At 43.6% G+C, this 21,905-nt stretch overlaps 1 long non-coding RNA gene across 1 annotated transcript; it reads right to left on the reverse strand.

The window, feature by feature from the left end:
• Window positions 1-15,272: 15,272 nt before the first annotated feature.
• On the reverse strand, window positions 15,273-15,864 carry LOC120521042. The gene is made up of 3 exons (XR_005631970.1): window positions 15,722-15,864; window positions 15,420-15,517; window positions 15,273-15,345 (listed from the first exon to the last, which is right to left on the reverse strand). It is a non-coding gene; the product is annotated as an uncharacterized LOC120521042 (long non-coding RNA).
• Between the last annotated feature and the right edge of the window lie 6,041 nt (window positions 15,865-21,905).

Below are 21,905 nucleotides of genomic sequence, written 5' to 3' on the forward strand. Positions count from 1 at the left end.
CTTTTAAACATCTGTAGAACAAATTAGGGGAAGAATAAAGGGGGCTGCAGATGCGGATGTCACAGACTGAAGATTTGCCGAACAGTAGCAAAGGGAAAGCTGGCATCATATTGGACAGCATGGTGGGTTGAAAATATTATAGTCTGGATTTGTCCTATGGATCTGGTACTGAAGAGACCAAGATGCACATTGAAACTATGATGAGGACCGTGAGAGCAGGTGGAATAACAGGATAGATAGATAGATAGATAGATAGATAGATAGATAGATAGATAGATAGATAGATAGATAGATAGATAGATAGATAGATAGATAGATAGATAGATGTGAAAGGCACCTGTTTAACCATCCAGTGCATCAGTCTCTTCATACTTTTTAGAAAACAAATACTTATACTGTGTATTTTAATGTGCACTGCAAACCATAACACTTCATGTACAATCACTACTGTATCCATCCATCCATCCATCCATTATCCAACCTGCTTTATCCCAACTACAGATTCACGGGGGTCTCCTATAGTCAATACCAGCCAACAAAGGGCACAAGGCAGATACAAATCCCAGGCAGGGCACCAGCCCACCACAGGGCGCACACACACCAAGCTCACACTAGGGACAATTTAAGATTGCCAATGCACCTAAACTGCATGTCATTGGAAACCCAAGCAAACGTATGGAGAACAAGCAAACTCCATGCAGGAAGGACCCGGAAAGCGAACCCAAGTCTCCTTACTGCGAGGCAGCATCACTACCCACTGCGCCACCATGCCGCCCATCATTACTGTATGTTATCCCTAAATCATAGCAGATTTGCATGTAAATGTAAAGGATTTTGAACAGCAGTGAAGGGGTCTTCTTTCAAAATCCGTAGTTCCAAAAAAATATCAGCTCTCACAGCCACAGTGCTTGCTAACCCTTGAACTTTGATGAATTTTCTCCATTTTTCCATTTGACACCTCATTGTCCATGACAAAGGCATTTCCGTCTGGTTTCTCCTGTGCTGGACACAGCCTCTCCTTCACTCATGCGCCCACCCTGTTAGCTAGTCCTGCTTTCAATTGCTTTTGCAACATTCGTCACTTGCGCCATGCTGAGCATTTAAGTTAACATAATATAAACAAAAATTTGAAAATTAAAAATTTATCGTCAAATTATTAGATCATTTTCTTTTTTCTACAACATGACCAAATTTAAATCAAATCAGTCAAAGTAATTTTAACATTTTGTTTATTTAATTTTTCTGTTGTGTTGGGGAGTTGCCCCTTATTATTGATGTATTAAAATGTCTTATATTTCCAATTTCTATAGGATGCTTAATTGTTCTTCAGCTGTGATTTCTTTTCGCTGCCTATTGTAGAAGTCCAGCCCCGGACACACACAGTCACCCACCTCCTCAAGTCTTCACCGCCTCCACTCCTCTCCACCGAGCTCTGTCTTCTTCCTCGTGACTACAGCTGATGAATGGAGTGAGGCAGCCCCTTTTAAGTCCACCCGGATGTGCTCCTGACGAGCTTCCTGCGTGGTTCAGAGGAGGTGTAGTCCTTCTCCTGGTCCTTCCAGGCATCCTGGCTCGGCATAGCCCCCAGCCACCTGCCACACTATATAAGTTTAGGAATGTCTTTGTCCAGTCAGAGTGGCTCAAGACAAATGAGGAATTTACTTACAGTTCCACAATAGTTCCTTTAAATTATGCAAATTTGAAATAATACTTTTTTATACAGTAATGAAAATATTATATATATATATATATATATATATATATATATATATACATATAAACTGCTCAAAAAAATTAAAGGAACACTTTTTAATCAGAGTATAGCATAAAGTCAATGAAACTTATGGGATATTAATCTGGTCAGTTAAGTAGCAGAGGGGGTTGTTAATCAGTTTCAGCTGCTGTGGTGTTAATGAAATTAACAACAGATGCACTAGAGGGGCAACAATGAGATGACCCCAAAACAGGAATGGTTTAACAGGTGGAGGCCACTGACATTTTTCCCTCCTCATCTTTTCTGACTGTTTCTTCACTAGTTTCACATTTGGCTACAGTCAGTGTCACTACTGGTAGCATGAGGCGATACCTGGACCCTACAGAGGTTGCACAGGTAGTCCAACTTCTCCAGGATGGCACATCAATACGTGTCATTGCCAGAAGGTTTGCTGTGTCTCCCTGCACAGTCTCAAGGGCATGGAGGAGATTCTAGGAGACAAGCATTTACTCTAGGAGAGCCGGAGAGGGCCATAGAAGGTCCATAACCCATCAGCAGGACCAGTATCTGCTCCTTTGGGCAAGAAGGAACAGGATGAGCACTGCCAGAGCCCTACAAAATGACCTCCAGCAGGCCACTGGGGTGAATGTCTCTGACCAAACAACCAGAAAGACTTCATGAGGGTGACCCAAGGGCCCCATGTCCTCTAATGGGCCCTGAGCTCACTGCCCAGCAGCATGCAGCTCGATTGGCATTCGCCATAGAATACCAGAATTGGCAGATGCACCACTGGTGCCCTGTGCTTTTTACAGATGAGAGCAGGTTCACCCTGAGCACGTGACAGAAGTGAAAGGGTCTGGAGAAGCCATGGAGAACATTACGCTGCCTGTAACATCATTCAGCATGAGCAGTTTGGTGGTGGGTTAATGATTGTCTGGGGAGACATATCCATGGAGGGTCACACAGACCGCTACAGGCTTGACAAAGGCACCTTGGCTGCCATTAGGTATCAGGATGAAATCCTTGGACCCATTGTCAGACCCTATGCTGGTGCAGTGGCTCCTGGTGCACGACAATTCCTGGCCTCATGTGGTGAGAGTATGCAGGCAGTTCCTGGAGGATGAAGGAATTGATACCATTGACTGGCCACCACACTTTCCTGACCTAAATCCAATAGAACACCTCTGGGACATTATGTTTTGGTCCATCCAATGCCACCAGGTTGCACCTCAGACTGTCCAGGAGCTCAGTGATGCCCTGGTCCAGATCTGGGAGGAGATCCCCCACAACACCATCTGTCATCTCATTAGAAGCATGCACCGATGTTGTCAGGCATGTATACAAGAACACAGGGGCCATACAAAGTGCTGCATACAATTTGGAGTTGCTGCAATTCAATTTTGGCAAAATGGACTAGCCTGCCACATCATTTTTTCACTCTGATTTTTTGGGGCGTCTTTGAATTCAGGGCTCTGTAGGTTGATCATTTTCATTTCCATCAAACGATGTGGCATCCTTTCGTTCCTAACACATTACCCAGTCTATATCAGTATAGATATCCAGGAGGATTTCTTTTTCCCATTGAGATCTGATGTGTTTTCAAAGTGTTCCTTTAATTCTTTTGAGCAGTTATATATCTCCACATAGTATATTGTAAGGTTTCTAAACTCTATTGGGACTCCCCCCTAACGAGACAGCACACTGAAGAGTATCCAGAAGCACAATCGCCGTGTCTGTGGGAGACAGCGTATCTGTTGCCAGGGCAACAGCAGGCTCCCAGCGCTCACTGGGAAAGCAAATCCAAGCCGACCGCGGTCACACTATAAGTGCTGTCATTGCTGGGTGTTGCAAGGAACATTATAAAGGCAGGGAACAGGATTACTTGCCAATTAACCTGGCAACGACCTTGCCTGACTGCTGTGTCTGCGTATTGGAGAGTGGTAGATCCCACTACAATAAATATCCATGCTCTTCCTGTTTCAAGCTGAATAAAGTTGATTTTGCTAAAGTACTGAGACTCAGCCTTGTGTTTTGAGGAGCAAGACAAGGATGGACATATATATATATAAACACGTGATTAGGAGGCAGTCAGAAAGCACAAAGGTGAGTGAAATATCACGAGAGGAAGGATTGTCACGTGGTACTTACCTGGACCTTTTCTCCCAACATAAAAACCAAAGAATGATAATAGCCACTATTTCCGGGTTTCAAAATGGTCGCCATAACGTCACTTCCGGTGACTCCATTTTTCATCTCTTCTGCCTGTCACCATGGACACTTCCAGCTCCTCCACAATGACAATGCCACTTCCTGCCAACCAGTTCCTGTTCCCATAATGCATCCTCTATAAAAACGCCATCTTATCATATCCATTTTGTCCACTGATACTGAATTACAAGAACTTTTAATCACTTTTGCATTCTTTTGTCCGCAGGACAATATATGGGGACGGTCCCCAAAACTTTATCTTTGTGGAGTTTCTTTTCTTTGTTGAATAATTTCCACTATATATATATATATATATATATATATATATATATATATATATATATATATATATATATATATTGTGAACTTGAACCCGGACACAGGCAGACAGACATCGTTGGTTCCACCACACACTTGTTTTTTTACACTATGTACAAAAGTCACGTGCACAAACCCCATTGTCTCTTGCACCGTTCCCCCAATGTCCAGGCCTTACAATGCCTCTCTCTCTCTTCAGGCCTTACAACGCATCTCTCATCTGGCCGCCTCCAGTCTTCTCTCCAGCTCGTCTCTCTGCCACCCGACTTCCGCCAATGACTGGAGGGAGGCGGCCCCTTTTATAGGAACACGGATGGGCTCCAGCTGCTTCCCGGCAATCTCCCACAGACACACCCCTGTGTGGCGTAAGTGCCAGCTGCGCACGAAGCTGTCCGGTGTCCCCTGTCGTCTTCCCCTGGCACTTCCTGGTGTGGCGGAAGTGGCGGGCTTCCGAGATAATCAGGCACTGGGCGCCGCCTGGCGGTGGCCACGGGTCCCTACAGGGCTGGGCTTCCAAGCCCTACCCGAGGCCTCCAGGATAACAAGGACGGACACCCCCTCGCGGTCTAGAGGAGGCACAAGCCCTCCTCTGGTCCTCCTGGGCGTCCCGGCTGGGCTGCAGCCCCGGCCGGGGACCATATTATAGATTTAGTAGATGCTACATGGCCCGAAGAAGGGATGGTTCCTGTTTCAGACAGGAGGCTCCTAACAGGCAGAAAGCCAACCTGGCTGGGAAGGAGGAAGGAATCAGACCTGGAAGGAAGGACCTAAAGGGATTGCACAGACAGCCCACTGAATGAAGATGTCACTGGAAGTTTTTAACTGCCCCAGCACACTAGATGGCAGTGGCCCTGGATATCAGTGCCCAGTGGGAAGCCAGCAGGGCTGTTCTGCAGGCTACATTCCCCTGGGTGCCACAAGAGGGCACTGCAGGAGGACAAGCTCCCTGTTATAATTGACTTTAACATAACCCGGAAGTGATTCCATCGGGCAGTAGCCCTGTCACTGGAAGTACTCCCAGGTCCTTAATAAAAGGGACCACACTCCCTTTTCCAGGTGAGTCGGAGCTGGGTAGTGCGGTGGTGAGGGGTGAATTGTGGAGATGGAAAATCTGTGCTTGTGTTACAGTGAAGGTATTGTGGTGAATAAGAGCCATCCTTTATTTGAACCGGGACTCTTGATGTGTTCGTGTTGGGTGTTTGGGCCAACGCACTGGTTTCCTGCACAATATATATATATATAAAATATATAAATATATACATATATATACGTACATATACTGTATATCTATATATATATATTTGTTCAGAGTGACACGTGAGTCACTGTCTTGGATCAGAGAGAAGACGCTGAACCCAAAGTCTTCAAGAAAACCAACTTTTCTCCAATCAAAACAGGAACAGTCAACATATTGTTTTAAATGGCAGCTACCACAAACAAGCAAGCAGAGATGGGGTCAGGTCAGTGGCCAGATTAGAATGCTCCCTGCATCAACCATCAGGCAACAGATGCATTACAGAGCGAGGCTGCAAACTTGTAGTTGCCTCTTTGATGCCATGAACCTGTGGTTGCCTCGGCAACAGACAAGCAATCTCTGCCTGTGTCAACTGCTTATCAGTGGTCCAAACCTTCAAGCTCTGCCCGTTAAATTTCAGAGGTAGTAAGATAGTCTCATACATTTTAACGGTCCTATGGACAAAGTGGATGTTCATGTCCATGTTTGTCTAAGGGGCCTGCTGGAGAAAGCCATGGTGGACAACACGGAGGTCACTACCAATGTCCAACAGAGCCAGGACTTTGTGTCCAGCCAACTTAACAGAGACCTTAGAATTTTCCTTTTTCAACATCTTGTGAGAATCTTGAGAACCGCGTACCTGGGCCAGACCAATGTCCATGGACGGTGATAGCAAGAGGCAGCACTCCCAAGCAAGATGTTCTGGTTGGTCACAGCTAAAGCACCTGCCCTCAATCCCAGCTGTGGAGTTCCTACAATAGTACCGTCTACCTGCGACATCAATCTTTGTGCCCCAAGCAGTGGCATCACCAACTTTAGGAGCCTGGGATTGAATAGGAGGGGAAGAGGAAGGGAGTGGCAACAGATATTGTTCTGAAGAGAGGCAAAGACAAGTTGGAGGTGGAGGCTAAGACCCATAGAATCAGCGATTGACCATCTAGAGTGGACGTGATGGTTGGGTCGAATCAGTGCCACCTGTGCTTCCGGGTGGCTTAGGTGCCCTTCAATCTGCGGCTAAGGTCAAGCAGCAAGTGGACATCATTCCAATGCATCTCATCACAAAGGACCTCATTTATCCCTGATAAGACTGTGTCTATAGCGAGCTTTCTTCAAGGCATTCGAAGGTGTCTCCGCAAAACCAGCTTTGAATCAGGTCTACCAAACCCTGGACCCGTCCCTATATAGGGCAATCAGAATCGATTCGCCAAAGCTAAAACTGATGTCCCTTGGCCAAGGGGATCATAGCCATATGGAGGAGGTTCTGTTGCTACAAGAAGTCAAAATCAAAAGTCTGTCAGGAGAAAGATTTAGCATGACCTGTACGGCCTCCCTGGTCATAACAGAGGTCATAATTGATGCCCAGCCTCCCTTGTCCCGCACATCAGTATTGCTATGCATTCCAAACAGAATAGGAAGCACTCTGGGATGTATGAGGGAGACATCTTCACCAGCACATCACTGGGACAGACAAGGGCAGAAACACCTGCAGTACCCTCATCCACTGTGGTTGAAGAGGAACATCGTATGACTGTTGAGTTTCCATTGGTGCAAGACCCCACTTATGGTACCATGTGAGTCACGGTCTTACACTTGAGAGAAGATGCTGTATCCAAATGCTTCAAGAGCACAATCTTTATTCCAATCAAAACAGGAACAGTCAGCATATTTATTCAAACAGGAACTACCACTTCAATACACGCAGACACAGCAAACAGGCAGTGACAGGGCCAGGTCAGGGTCGGGTTAGTATGCTCTCCACATCAATCATTGGGCGACAGATGTGTTACGCCATGAGGCTGTGAACTTGAAGTTGCCTCGGTAACAGACAAGCAATCCTCGACAGACGCGTCAACTGTGTGTCACCATGCAGCACACGGTATTTAATATATTTCTCACCATATACACTTTCTTATGTTGTAGATTTTCTTTAAGATAGATACATTTGCTATTTTTGACAATCATCTACACTCAATAAACCATAATGACAAAGTGAAAACATGTTTTCAGATAGAACTGCAAATTTATAAAAAAAATCAATAAGTGAAATTTCTCATTTACATAAATATTCAGACCATTTCCTGTGGCTCTCCAAATTGTGGTCTTGGTCCTTTAACCCAGTATGATATGTTGACTGTCTGCGTACTTTTTATTATGAATCTCTTCAGCTCTTATGTATTTATGTGTTTCTGTTTCTTTTACCCTTTGGTTATTGTTTGTCTGATATGTTGGGCTTTTATTGTACAGCACTTTGGTCAGCCTTGATGTTGTGTTTAAAGTGCTTTATAAATAAATAAATCAATAAAATAAACAAACCTTGCTAGTAGCTGGTTGGACCACCTTTTTGCCTTCAGATCTGTCGTGACTCTTCAGGGTGTGGATTCAACAAGGTGCTGCAAAAATTCATTGGGGACTGTCCTCCATATTGACATCACTTAATACTGTGGATTAGTCGACTGCACATCCACGATGCAAATCTCCCGTTTCAACACACCCCAAAGGTGGTCTACTGGACTGAGATCTGGTGAATGTGGAGGCAACTTGAGTCACGTGAACTCCTTCTCCTTCTAAACCAGTCTGAGATGATTTGAGCTTTGTGAGATGGCACATGGAGATAGCCATCAGAAGATGGTGGTCATAAAGGAATGGACATGGTCAGCAACAACACTCAGGTAGGTTGTGGCATTTAAATGATGCCCCGTTGATACTAAGGGGCCTAAAGAGTGCCAAGAAAATATCCCACCACAACATCACCAGTCTGAACCGTTGAAACAATGCAGGATAGATTGCTGCTTTCATGTTGTTGACCAGGACCATCAGAATGCCACAGCAGAAATCGAGACTCATCAGACTAGGCAACATTTTTCCAGTAATCTGTTGTCCTGTTTTGGTGAGCACCATGTGTGAATTGTAGCCTCAGTGGCCCATCCTGAGCTGACTGGAGTGGCACCCGCTGTTGTCTCCTGCTGCTGTAGCCCACCTATTTCAAGGTGCAACGTGTTGTGCATTCTGAGATGTCCTTCTGCACACCTCAGTTATAACGAGTGCTTATTTGCATTGCTTTTGCCCACCCAACCCCCCAACAATCAACAAGCAGCATTAATAAGGGTATGACAAAGCGCTAGAGAGCGGGACAATGATGCCTAAGTGTCGAAGCTTGTGCCAGTCAATCTGAAGCGTACTGAGTAGAGTCAGTGTCCAAACACCGCTATCACGTGACCTGCGACGTTTGAAGCTTCAAACGTCCTCAGTGCTTCACAGCGCACTTCGTTGGTTTGGCGCTAAATGAGCAGGTAGCCTATTTATATAAAATGCGTCATTCTCATTCAACAATGTTGAGTTTTACAGATTTGGAGAGCTTTGGTGACAGATGACGACTAAAAACGGAAAACTGCGTTCAAAAGTTACATTTATGGACAAGGCCTTAGTAGAATAAGATGAATTCGGTCTCTTCTGACCTTTTACTAGTAACGCGAGATTGAAACAGCGAGCGCCGCTTTTCTTGTGTGCTTTTGATTTGTTGCCTTGACCTCAGTTAACCACCAGATGCCGCTGTTCATACTGGAGCTGATGTTTCAAAGCTTTTTCGGCACAAATAGAAAGAAAGCCTCAAAGCTTCACGAGACTTAATTTTCCCCACCACTACAAAGCGCCCAGTCCCAGCATTAAGTCGAGTGTTGGGGCGCACTGTGATAAAAGTCGGAATGTGACGTCAGAGTCCGTTTACTGTCTACATATGACTTAAAACCTCTAAGCGAATCCTAGTAGGATCGATGTGCGCGCTTCGATGTTTGATGAACGGTTCGATTTGATGAAGCAAATGCCGACATACAAATGTATTAGTGGTGCTTTTATATTCAAGCGTCGGATATTCCCGCTCGTAATGTCACGATACAAACTCTCTCTATATATATCTATATCATATTTTATGCCGTCTCTTTTTTCTGGGGCTTCCTCCTGATAGGCAAACAGCAATATATCGCCATAACGAGTACATTGATTTTCCAACTCTCTGCATTTAGAATCCTTACATTTATAGATGATTTCACTTTCTTGATGAAATGATACATTTTACGAAGCGTTATTGTTTAAATTAACTTTTAATAATTACACACATGGGGGTGAAACGGTGTTGAAGCGTTGCATTTCTGTTCCGGAGGTAGTCACGTCGCTCTTATTCCCTGCCTGCAGTTTCCATGTTTTTCCTGCTGGGTTTGCACAGTGGGCTCCGGTTTCCTTCCAAACAAATGCAGATTTGCTGACACTAAAATGATGCCGCTCTGTATTTGTTTGTGCTTGTATTCACCTTACGATGAGCCCATGCCCGTCCAGGGTTGGTTTCTGCCTCGTCCTCTGTTCTAGCTGGAATGGGCACATCCCTGGATTTAATCATCTTTTCAGAGATATTGCGGTAAGGGGTCACCGGAATTAAACCCTCCTCTTGTGTTACGGTCTGCGCCGACCCGTTTTAAATTTTAAATGCATACAAGAATCACATACATTTCTTTATTGAATCAAGGTTTTTGACATTGTCTGGAACCTCTATTTCAACAAAATAAAGCAAAATATATATATATTTTTTTACTAAATTAAAAAGTGCTCTGGTTGAAATTATGACCTTTGTGTTGTTAGGGTCGGTTTCGAACCAGTTATGATAATACGATGATAAAGCAATAATTAGAGCCAAAACTGAAATCCTAAGCGCACTGTCAGCTGACACACTGACAACCAGCTCCGCTCCTAATCATGTGAGCTTTCTCATTTTGCGTGGCTTTCCAGGATACCTGCACAAAAACAAAACAAACAAAGACGGTCATATCCAGACATGTGAGGTGAATTCACTCATTTGAGTGGCCATTTGACTTGCAGAGTGCACATTTACAATTTGCAGCATGGAAAAATGAGATGAAGATTCACAGTGAGCCAAGTTCTGGATCATATTTGTGGTGAAAATGAAGGAGAGGACACAGAGCAGCATAACGATTCAGATGAGCAGGTTTCTGAGGAGGAAGACAATGTGGAGTATCATCCAGAAGACACAGACACATCTGATGAGTCGCATGAGGAGGTCACTGGTGCTGAAGCTGCTCCTGCTGAAAGATTCAAGTCCAAAAATGGTAAGATCTTTTGGAGCTCAGTACCTCATGATGTACATGGCAGGGCAGCTGCTGCAAATGTCATCCAAATGACCCCTGGAATCACAAGGTTTGCTCTGACCAGAGTCAGTGACATCAAGACATGTTTTGAGCTATTTATGCCATTGTCACTAAAAAGAATCATCATTACTATGACGAACCTTGAAGGAAAAAAAGTCCATGGCGACATGTGGAAAGACATTGATGAGGAATACCTGGATGCTTTCATTGGTGTTCTTCTTCTTGCTGGAGTGTACAGATCCTGCAATGAGGCCACTGATAGTCTATGGGAAGCATCAACAGGCAGAAATATTTTTCGGGCAACAATGTCACTTCAGACATTTCAAATGATATCAAGAGTCCTCAGATTTGACAACAGAGAGACCAGAGTGAGATCTGACAAGCTCGGTCCCATCAGGGATATCTGGGAGAGATGGGTGCAGCTCCTTCCGCTGATGTTCAACCCAGGGCCAGAGGTGACAGTGGATGAACGTCTTGTCCCTTTTCGAGAAAAATGCCCCTTCCGGTAATAGATAGATAGATAGATAGATAGATAGATAGATAGATAGATAGATAGATAGATAGATAGATAGATAGATAGATAGATAGATACTTTATTAATCCCAAGGGGAAATTCACATAATCCAGCAGCAGTATACTGATACAAAGAAACAATATTAAATTAAATAGTAATAAAAATGAAAAGAATTAAAATAAAATTAATGTTCGCATTTACTCTCCCGGGTGGAATTGAAGAGTCGCATAGTGTAGGGTAGGAACGATCTCCTCAGTCTGTCACTGAAGCTGCTCCTCTGCCTGGAGATGATCCTGTTAAGTGGATGCAGTGGATTCTTCATGATTGACAGGAGTTTGCTTAATGCCCGTCGCTCTGCCACAGATGTTAAACTGTCCAACTTTAATCCTACAATGGAGCCTGCCTTCTTAACAAGTTTGTCCAGGCGTGAGGCGTCTTTCATCTTTATGCTGCCACCCCAGCACACCACCGCGTAGAAGAGGGCACTCGCCACAACCGTCTGGTAGAACATCTGCAGCATCTTACTGCAGATGTTGAAGGATGCCAACCATCTCAGAAAGTAAAGTCTGCTCTGAGCTTTCTTATATAGAGCATCAGTATTGGCAGTCCAGTCCAATTTGTCATCCAGCTGCACTCCCAGATATTTATAGGTCTGCACCTTCTGCACACAGTCACCTCTGATGATCACAGGGTCCACGAAGGGCCTGGGCCTCCTAAAATCCACCACCACCTCCTTGGTCTTGCTGGTGTTAAATACATTGTTGGTGTGAATACATACCCAGAAAGCCAGAAAGCCAGGGAAATATGGCATAAAAATCTGGGCAGCCTGTGACGCAAGAACCAGCTATGCCTGGAATCTACAGATTTACACAGGCAAGGCTGCGAGTGGCATCCCTGAGAAAAACTAAGGAAAACGTGTGGTCCTCGATATGACAACTGGACTGCAAGGTCACAATATCACTTGTGACAATTATTTTCACCAGCTATGACCTCGGACGAGAACTTCTCAAGAGGAAACTTACCATTGTGGGAACAGTGAAGGAAAATAAATCTGAGTTGCCTGCTGAAATCTTGCAGGTGAAGGGCAGGGCTCCACTTTCCTCAAAGTTTGCTTTTACAGACACCACCACTGTTGTCTCATATTGTTCAAAAAGAAACCGGAATGTGACACTCATGTCTACTCTTCACAAAGACGCAGCTGTATCATCAGGAAGTGACAAAAAGCCCACAATTATCCACGACTATAATAAAAACAAAGGAGGAGTGGACAACCTGGTCAAGATGACAGCCCCATACACATGCCAGAGAATGACCAGAAGTTTTACAACATCCTTGATGTGTCTGCATAGAATGCATTTTTGTTGTGGAGCCACATCCACCAAGGATGGAACTCAACCAAAAATAAAACAGGCGGAGACTGTTTCTTGAGGAGTTGGGAAATTCCCTTGTCAAGCCACACATTAGGTGAAGGGAACGGGTGCCCCGAGACCCAGACGCTGCAGCATTGGTCAGACAGCTGGAGAGCTCACCCAGCACTCCATCCTCACCATCAGCAACACAGAGAGAATCTGCATCAGCATCTTCCTCAACAGCAACCGGAACAGCACCAACCTAGTCAGGCCGCCTGATTCGAGAAGAAAGAGGTGTCAGGTCTGGCCAAGCAGTAAGGACAGAAAGACAAATGTATTGTGTTTGAACTGCAAGAAATATCTCTGCAGAGAACAAACAAGAAGTGTCACTTTTGGCCACACATGCCTCTAAACACACACATACACAAGCATGTTCTTGCACACGGAGGTTTTAACTCTGATTTAGCTTTGTATTAGTTTTGGAACTTGTAATTGATTTCTGTTTGTTTGATTTTCTTGATTGTTTTTTGTTTATTTGACCATGCAAGTATATATTTTGTGTCCTGAGCTGTTCTGCTTTTCATTTTTTTTCAGTTTAAATTAAAGTTCTATTGTTAAAAAAATAATTTTTTTTGCCTTTTCTTGATGTAAATATCTATGGGTCGAAATTGACCCGTAACACCATAGATGTCACTTTAGTTATTAATATTAAAGTGAAAAAATAAATAAAATAAATTTATTTAAGAGATGTGTTCTATACCCCTCAGTATTAGTCAGGTAACACAACAACCTTTTATTTATTAATATGATTCTCTTGAGGTTCATTTTACCATTTTTTAAAATTGAAATCAAGGGGTATTCTGACAAAAAAAGACCCAGAGGCCCTCACCAAAAGTATTAAAACCAACATTTTCATGGCTAAGGAAGCCTAACAAGGTAACCAAGAGATGAGAAATAAATTGGATGATAGCTTATTGTTTTAGTGTATTTTATAGCTGATTTAATACGTGGGTCAAAACCGACCCGTTAACATAAGAGATGATAACAGAAAGCTAACACAAGAGGAGGGTTAGTGGGTTTTTAAACTCACCCCTTCCCGGTTTCAGATGACGAAAATGCATCTGTTGTGTTGTTTGAGCCATTACCCCATCATTTGAATCGCAAATAAATCCTTCAACATGGAATTTTAAGGGCGACTGCTAATTGTCACCATAGAGCTCAAAAAAAAAAAAAAATCCCTAATTTTCTTCTGAGTTCAAAATTCCTCTTTTTTTCTAAAATGAAATGTCAAATACCAAAAAAGTAGACGGACTAGTACTGCAGTGCTCTTGCCCCAAAAATACCCACAGCTGAACCCTGTTTGGCACGGCTCCAGTTTGTCCAAAAACCAGAAAGAAAAGTCACAAGTCAGGCAGCCATAAAAATATTAAGACATCAATTTTGCTTTTTGCCAGTTGAACCTCCGCCCAGCAACTATACCCAAAACCAGGACCACCATCAACATGGCAGCAGCAGCACCCGGTATCCAGTGGGGAAAAGGGGCTGTGCAAGGAAGACAAAAGGGCATTTACTCTCCAATCACCATTAACTAAAAAGCCATTTTCTGGGATTCAAACATTACCTTCATCCTCCAGCTTAGATGTTTGCACCTGGTCAGCCTCCAAGACGACAGGACCACTGTGAAGGAGCACATTCTGGCTGAAGGAAGCCTACCTGTCTGCAGCTCTGCTGGATCCTGAAGGTGGCAAGAGGAGGAAAACAAAACAAAAAAGAAGCCATAACAAGATGCCAATAAGACCCCTTATTAGGAAGGCAAGCCAAGCGCCCACCATTTGGAATACACCAAACTACCCCAATTTAAATTTTGTAAACTAAAAAAAGAATTCTGCATTCCAAATATGGATTATACATTTGAGTAATTCACAAGTTATCAGTACAGGACTACCTAATGATTAGTTAACTCACTTCTCACAGGGCAGCTCTGAGTACAGGGGTCTGCTGCAGAGGGATAGCAGGCAGCAGCAACACACTAGGTGAAGATCTACAGAAAGTAAAGGAAGCAACATCAACAGGAACCCAAAACAGCAGACAAACTTACACTGTAGTTGCCAAAGCAATGACATTTCAAGACAGACGATATAAAAACCACAGAGCAGCACAAAAACACAGGATTCACCATCACCACAAAACCCAGCTTTTCAGCCAAGGCCTGCTGAGCTGCAGGGTCCACAAAAGCAAACATTTCAAAACACAAATCTCTTCTAATAGCTTAGGTAGGCCACTCCAGATGTGCTGTCCACTGTCACCAAGCTTGTCAAATAGTTATCCCCTGTGTATGGGCACCTGGGCAATGCAAACCTCAAGTCAGCACTGAACAGCCAACCTCTCCTCCCTACTTTCACACTGGGCAGACGGCATCAACCCATTCACCAGAAGGCTCCACTGGGGCAGGCTGGAAGCAGAAGGTCCTGGGGTGACCCAGCAGTCCCCAAGAGTCAGCACAAGGTTAGGGTCAGTCCTGTTCACGATGTGCACTTCCACAGCCACAAGATCGCTCAGAGTTTTGTTCACAGGGTAGTCAGCATCCATGTAGCAGGAGCCATAGGAGGAATCTGACCATGGAAAAGAGGGGGCTTTACTTCACAATCACACTCTAACTTCATACTACATGGATCAAGGCATTGACAATGATCAGCAAATCAAGCCAATCTGTGACCCCAGCAGTACCTGTGGTAATGACCAATTCCAGGTCAAATGGCCCTTGCTCTACTACTGGCAGAGTTGGCGTCACAGGATACACCTCAGCCTCCACTTGCACATCCTGGCTTCCCGAGTAGGTGCACTGGAAGAATAACCTGAGGAGAGAAACACCACATCATAGCAGGTAGAGCACATTTAGGGTCAGAGGAAGCAGGTTCAGAAGCCTTACTTGTAGACACTGTCCCTGGTGATGGAGCCCTCTGGACCACTCCTCACAGTGATGGCAGCAGACATGGTGTTCTGGCAAGTCACGTTGCCACCAGCCATCTGAAACAGGATCATCATTCACTGCTGGTTACTACATTTTAATAATGGTTCTAGTAAAATCACATTGCCTTAATATTTCCAAAGAGGAAAATGGGAAAGATTAGATTCTACACCAGACATTAACCTCCATTGAACAGGTAGGACAACTCTATACATCTGAGCCACTTTTAGCCAACATTGCTAAGTCGCCAGAAGGGGTCTCACCTGAACTGTGCTGCCACAGGCACTTACTGGAAACTGGTACATGACAAAGCTGGACAGGCTGGTCACAGGGCTGCAGCTGGGGGAACTGCTGTCCACCAACTGGATGGACCCAAGATCCTGGGGAGGAAGGGTCACATTATCAGATACCACCACAAACTGGCCTTTGAGGGTGCACTGCACTGCACTGTCACTGGACAAAGCAAACAAACATGAATATCCAGTAGCAGCCACCTTTGCTCACTCACATCTTCCAACCACTCACCATCATTGGCATAGTAGCATGGACTGGTGCTGCTCCTTGAATCGTAGCAACAGTTGCTGGCTTGACAGTCTGCTTGAGTGATGGATGAAGACCCTCCATAAGAGAGCTTCTCACTGGCTGCAACTGCACATCTCAGCAACACTCACAGATCGGCGAGCTGTGATGGCAAAAGAGCCCATTTAGAAGATGGGAGAGACACTCAGGGTGCCATCCCAGAAGAGAAATCAGAACAGGCTTAGGGCATGTGAAGGTTTTCAGATTTGTGCGAGATACAACAGTAATGATCACAACATACTGGGAACTCTAAATAAGCAGGAGGCGCAAAAAGACACACAGCTTTATTCTCAACGGCAACCAATGGCTGAAGTGTCGGCACTACTGACCTTCTCAGATGCATAACCGTAAGGGGAAGAAAATGTCACCGATAATGTGGTTCGACTGGATATTACATGGAGGACGACTCCTGGGAGATTGTCACCTTTACCAGTCCACCACTCGTCTCTGAAAAGATAAAAGTTGACGAGATTTACTGGAATACGCAGGCGCTTACAAGTCTCAATGCTCGGGTACACGCCGCACTCACTCTGGAGATAAACGGCAAATGACAGCCTCAGTGACCATTGTGTGGGGCGATCTGTCTGTTAATTTAATGAGGGGAATCAGGAAACATTAATCAAGGAAAGGAGATGAGAAACGTGTCAAATATGAGTATTTCAAGAGAGAGGCTTTGTAAGGTTTGGGAATGACCCGTTAATTAAGTACTAATAAATAAACAGAAAAAGAGGGTTTTGGTGAAGGTCTTTAAAAAATAAAATAAACGTATTAATATTTTTGAAGTTCGTAAAGTAAATGACTAGAAGTTAGATCAGCCGTATTTTTTTAATTGAAATTCCTTTGCTGAAATGATGTATTTTAAAACAAATTCCTACATATAGCGCCTTTTGACCAAAATAAATAAATAAATAAATAAATGCATCGTGCTCCTACACTGCTTTAGTTCAGCTTTTTTTAAACAACTATTTCCAAATGTCCTCTTTCTCTCTTCATTTTAGCGCTTTAGTATTGGAGATAAGTTTCCCGTTAACGGCGAATCCTAGTTTTTCAAGGGGAAATTTATGATGCAACTCGTTAATGTATGCAGTCGCGCACCAGTGCGTCACTGTGCTGTGAATCCAGTTATTAAGATATTTTCATTAGCTGAGGGGAATAAAGGGGATTTCTTGAGACTTATTTAACTTAAGTTGGTGTTCAGGCCCCTCTTGAGATTATTACACTGGACATGTGCAAACGATACAAATTAAAAGAAGAAATAAGAAAATGGTATGAGCAGCCGTTTGGTAGAGCTTATTTTGAGTCTCGAGATCTGATCTCTTACTATATAAAAGTCCCGTGAGTGCTACGCAGGCGCGGAGTTTCACACACGCCCCGTCCATTTTGCAATGCACGATGGGATTTTTAGTTTCATTATCCAGGTAAAAGATGATTTTCTACTCCAGACTGTGAGATATCTTCTTCTTCTTTCTTTCTTACTATATAAAAGCTGTTGGGAATTTCCTTCCGTCCCGTGAGTGGAAAGCGTAGCGGTTTTCCGCTTATCACAGACTTACTACTTGCAGCTTGCGGTACGAAGCGACATGATGTGAGCAGAGTTCTGGAGCTCCCATCGTTCCATTGGTTTTGTGCGCGATGCGCTGGAAAAATAGACAAAATTATGTCTCTGGAAATAATTAATGTTGATGGGGTACAAATGCCTCACCGTGTAGTAAATATCAGGGGGGTTCAAAAGGGCGACCTCAATATAGAAAAAACAGTTTAAATTTCATTACAAAAATAACAGAAACTACGAGTATTAAAGTAATACCGCTCAAATGCAATATTACCAAATTAATGAGTTTGTATAAAATATCAGATTGATCTACATATTGAATTGCCTTAAGAAGTGGTCAACTTAAAAGTCGGTCGCCTTTAAAGGCGGGTCAGCTTAGTATAAAAAAGAGGGGTACTCATCTCACTCGGTTTGTGTCATTTCAACCATTTAGTTTAAAGTGTGTTATTCACTAAGCAGTCATTAGGTGGCAGTGTGAGCTCAAGAAAAGGCCCTCGTCAGGCAACATCGGAAGAGAAACTGAAATCACAGCTGACTTGTGCGTTTATCTTCACAACGATTTCAAAGGTAAGTTTATTTTTCTGATATGGTTCGGCATCAGAGGGTTTACTGAACAAAACGATTGCACTAAGTATCAAGAAATAAGTATAAAGAACTTTCCTTTTAAACATGCTCTACCTTAAGGTTCAGGTGTCACTTAACAGTAAAGGAATTCACTAACACTGATTTTTCCAAATGTTTCTGTTTTCATGAAGAATCCAATGTTTTGTGATCGTAAACTGTAATCAACACGATGAATGTGCTGTGACTTCACTATACACTCACCGGCCACTTTATTAGGTCAGCAAGCGATAACTTGGATGGCGCCAGTGTGTGTGGCATGTCGTCTGCCGCTGTCTATTTTGCTTATGTCTTTGTTGTTATTTTTGTGTGTCATGTAAAATGTCAACTCATTACTGGTGTGTGATCGTCGAAAACTTCATTTGTCTACTGTAAAACTTGTACAGTTGGACAACGGAGGACGAAATTTTCCAATCTGGAATACCAGCATTCGTCTACATTGCTCCAGGTCCACCTCTCTGGAGGAAGCGTCATAGACGACGAGGTAAACTCGGCGGACGGTTGAAGTTAAAGGCCTGTTTTGTTCGATCTCCCAAAGTTTATCTGGCTCATCATAGGTTGACTCCTCACCTTTTTGCGTCATGGCACTCCCGGGACCCTGTGGACTCCTTGCTTGTACCTATTTTTGGTTCAGATCAGGCTGATGCCACCCCCATGCCCCTGCCCAGTTCACCTACGCCAGCGAGGTGCGTTTCTCCAGAATTTGTGACCTCTGGGCGCGCTCCGCTCACTATTACGGCTTCGGACCCGGCTCCCATCAGGATGGGTCTAGTGAATGCTAGATCTGTAATGAACAAAACTTTTATCTTAAAGGATTTCTTCGCCCCTCATGGATTGGATTTCCTCTGAGTGACTGAAACCTGCTTGTCTCCGGCGAGTCCAGCGTTGCAGTATGAATCGTTGCAGTGTGGCTACTCGTATTTTAATTACCCGCAGTTCTCAGGTTGTGGTGGAGGTTTAGTGAATGTCTTCAAATCCCACTTTAATTGTAAACGGCGGTCTCTAGCTGTTTCTTTCTCCAGCTTTCAATGGAGTATTTTTGAGTTGGGTCGTTCTCCTGTGCTGCGGCTTATCGTCCACCAAAGTATAAGAAGGATAAGTAAAAGTGACTTGTATGATTTCTTGGCTGAATTTATGACAGAATATGACGGTTTTAATTGTTAATGAATTTAATATCCATGTTTGTTGCACTGAAAAGCGTTTGGTGAAGGACATTTTTCATTTAATAGACTCTTTTAGTCTAATTCAGTCTGTAACTGGTCCTACTCAGGAACGCGGCATACGCTGGATCTTGTCTTACCTCGCGGTTTATCTGTTCTTAATCTGGAAATTGGTGATGCAGTGTTTTCAGACCACATGCTCGTTTTGATTTTGTTCCTCTGTCAATTTGCTAAACCGTACGCTCCTGCGCTCTTAAATCGTCCACTGCCATTCCGTTCTCCTCTGTTTTATTTATGATGTGACCTCACAGCCCTCGGTGTCTTCAATACTGAAGAGCTAACACTTCTGTTTAATTCTGCTAGTCAAACTGCTCTGGACTCTGTGGCTCCAACTAAAGCCCAGCAGCTCTGAGCCGTGGCTAAACATTAATACCTGAGCCTATAGACGGGAGTGCAGGAGAGCTGAGCGGAGCTGGAAGATGGACAGGTGGCAGGTTTCTTTTGAAATTTGGAGAAATAGTTGGTTGTGTTATGAGAAAGTTTTGAAAGCTGCTAGATCAAGTTATTGGCTCTAACTCTCACAACCCCAGTGTACTTAACACATTGAGTTCTGTACTTAATCTTCATGAACCAGTCTTTCTGGAAGCTTCTAGAGAAACTTGCAAGAAATCTCTTGACTTTTTTTGTGGAAGGTTAATACATTTTATTTATATAGCGCCATTCCCATGTTCAAAGCACTTCAGAGTTTTAAGATAGAGTGGCAGGGTATATTGCATTGTACAAACCAGTTAAAAAAAATGAAGATTAAGACAGTAAATTCAGAGAAAAGGCCTAACAGACAACATATCTGATGGTCTCACACACACACACAGGTTACATGAACATCTTGACATGGAGGTAAACAGAAAAACAGTCAAGTAGAGCTAAAAGCCATCCTGAACAGATGAGTTTGGAGTTTTTTTTTTTAAATAATTCATGGAGTCAACCGACTATATATATATAAATATAAATTTATGCTGTCTCTTTTCTGGGGCTTCCTCCCGATAGGCAAACAGCAATAGATCGCCATAACGAGTACATTGATTTTCCAACTCTGCATTTAGAATCCTTACATTTATAGAGGATTTCACTTTAATACATTTTACGAAGCGTTAATCTGGTTTAAATAATGAATACTGTTAATAATTACACATGGGGTTGACACGGTGTTGGAGTGTTAGCATTTCTATTCCGGAGGTAGTCACGTCGCTCTTTTTCCCTGCCTCCATGTTTTCCTGCTGGTTTTCCAGAGTGGGCTCCGCTTTCCTTCCCAAAGAAATGCAGATTTGCTGACACTAGATTGATTCCGCAGTGTATTTGTGCGCACTTGTATTCACCTTACAATGAGCCCATGCCCGTCCAGGGATGGTTTCTGCCTCGTCCTCTGTGCTAGCTGGAATGGGCACACCCCTGGATTGAATCATCCTTTTCAGAGATATTGTGGTAAGGGGTCACTGGAATTCAACAGGGGTCCCAGGTAATTCACAACAGAGGAGCCGAACCTGTTCTCACCAAGATTCTCACACCGCCACCTGGTAGATTCCAATAAATTTCAAGTACGGGCGCAAGAATAAACATTGCAACACTTGCGTAGCAGGAGTGTCCGCTGAAAGATGAAGTATATACCTGGCCTTACAATTCTTCAAAGAGTGTAAAGCCGTTTTTGGGACTCTGTCTAATATCCATTGACTACTGTAGACAAGAATTTTAAAAGGTATTCAATGCCGTTAGAAACCAAATGTAGCAACTTAGTGGTGTGACACCAACCAACTGAGGAGGGCACAACACTAAATGCCATTTCATTTGCACTCCCAGCAGCTGAGAGTTGCAGTATTTCAGATGTGACAAGAGCACAGCTTGGACCAGATGTTGGGCTGCAGTCAGCTACGATCTCACCATACTGATATGCTACTGAAGTGAATCAAGAAGGAAAATGTTTCAACATAGTCATGGAAGGAGAGGTAGTCAAGCCAACAGCATCCCGAAGGATGAATTGGCAGATGTTGGCGACAGAGCAAAGATGAAAAGAGATGGTGTGATTCAAAACCACACACCCAACAAAATTCACTTGTGGTTCATTCCTGCTCATTGCTTTATAACCAACATGTAGCAGACGGCATGTCATTCAATTACAGGTACTTTTGCACCATAGCACTAAAACACACAGGAAGGGATGATAGTGCCTAGTGACGAGAGGCACAACAGGCAAGACCCTGACCATTGAGCCAATCAAGCCATGCCAAAGTTTAAAGCAGCCATACTGGTGCATTTGGTTAGCCAATGTGACCACCAATATGAAAATGAAATTTGCCCATTGTAGAAACAAAGTATCCAAGATAAAGTAGATGAATGTCAGCTCAAAGCCTCCATGCGATACCATGAGCTGCTCAGGGTAGAGAGGGTAACTCAGACACATCCCAGAGTTAAATAGAAAGCAGTTCTGTACAAGCAGACAGTTCCCTGGTCGTCCAACAACCCATTAAAAACACTCCTTGA

This window comes from Polypterus senegalus, unplaced genomic scaffold (assembly GCF_016835505.1).
Source record: "Polypterus senegalus isolate Bchr_013 unplaced genomic scaffold, ASM1683550v1 scaffold_1455, whole genome shotgun sequence".
Lineage (NCBI taxonomy): Eukaryota > Metazoa > Chordata > Cladistia > Polypteriformes > Polypteridae > Polypterus > Polypterus senegalus.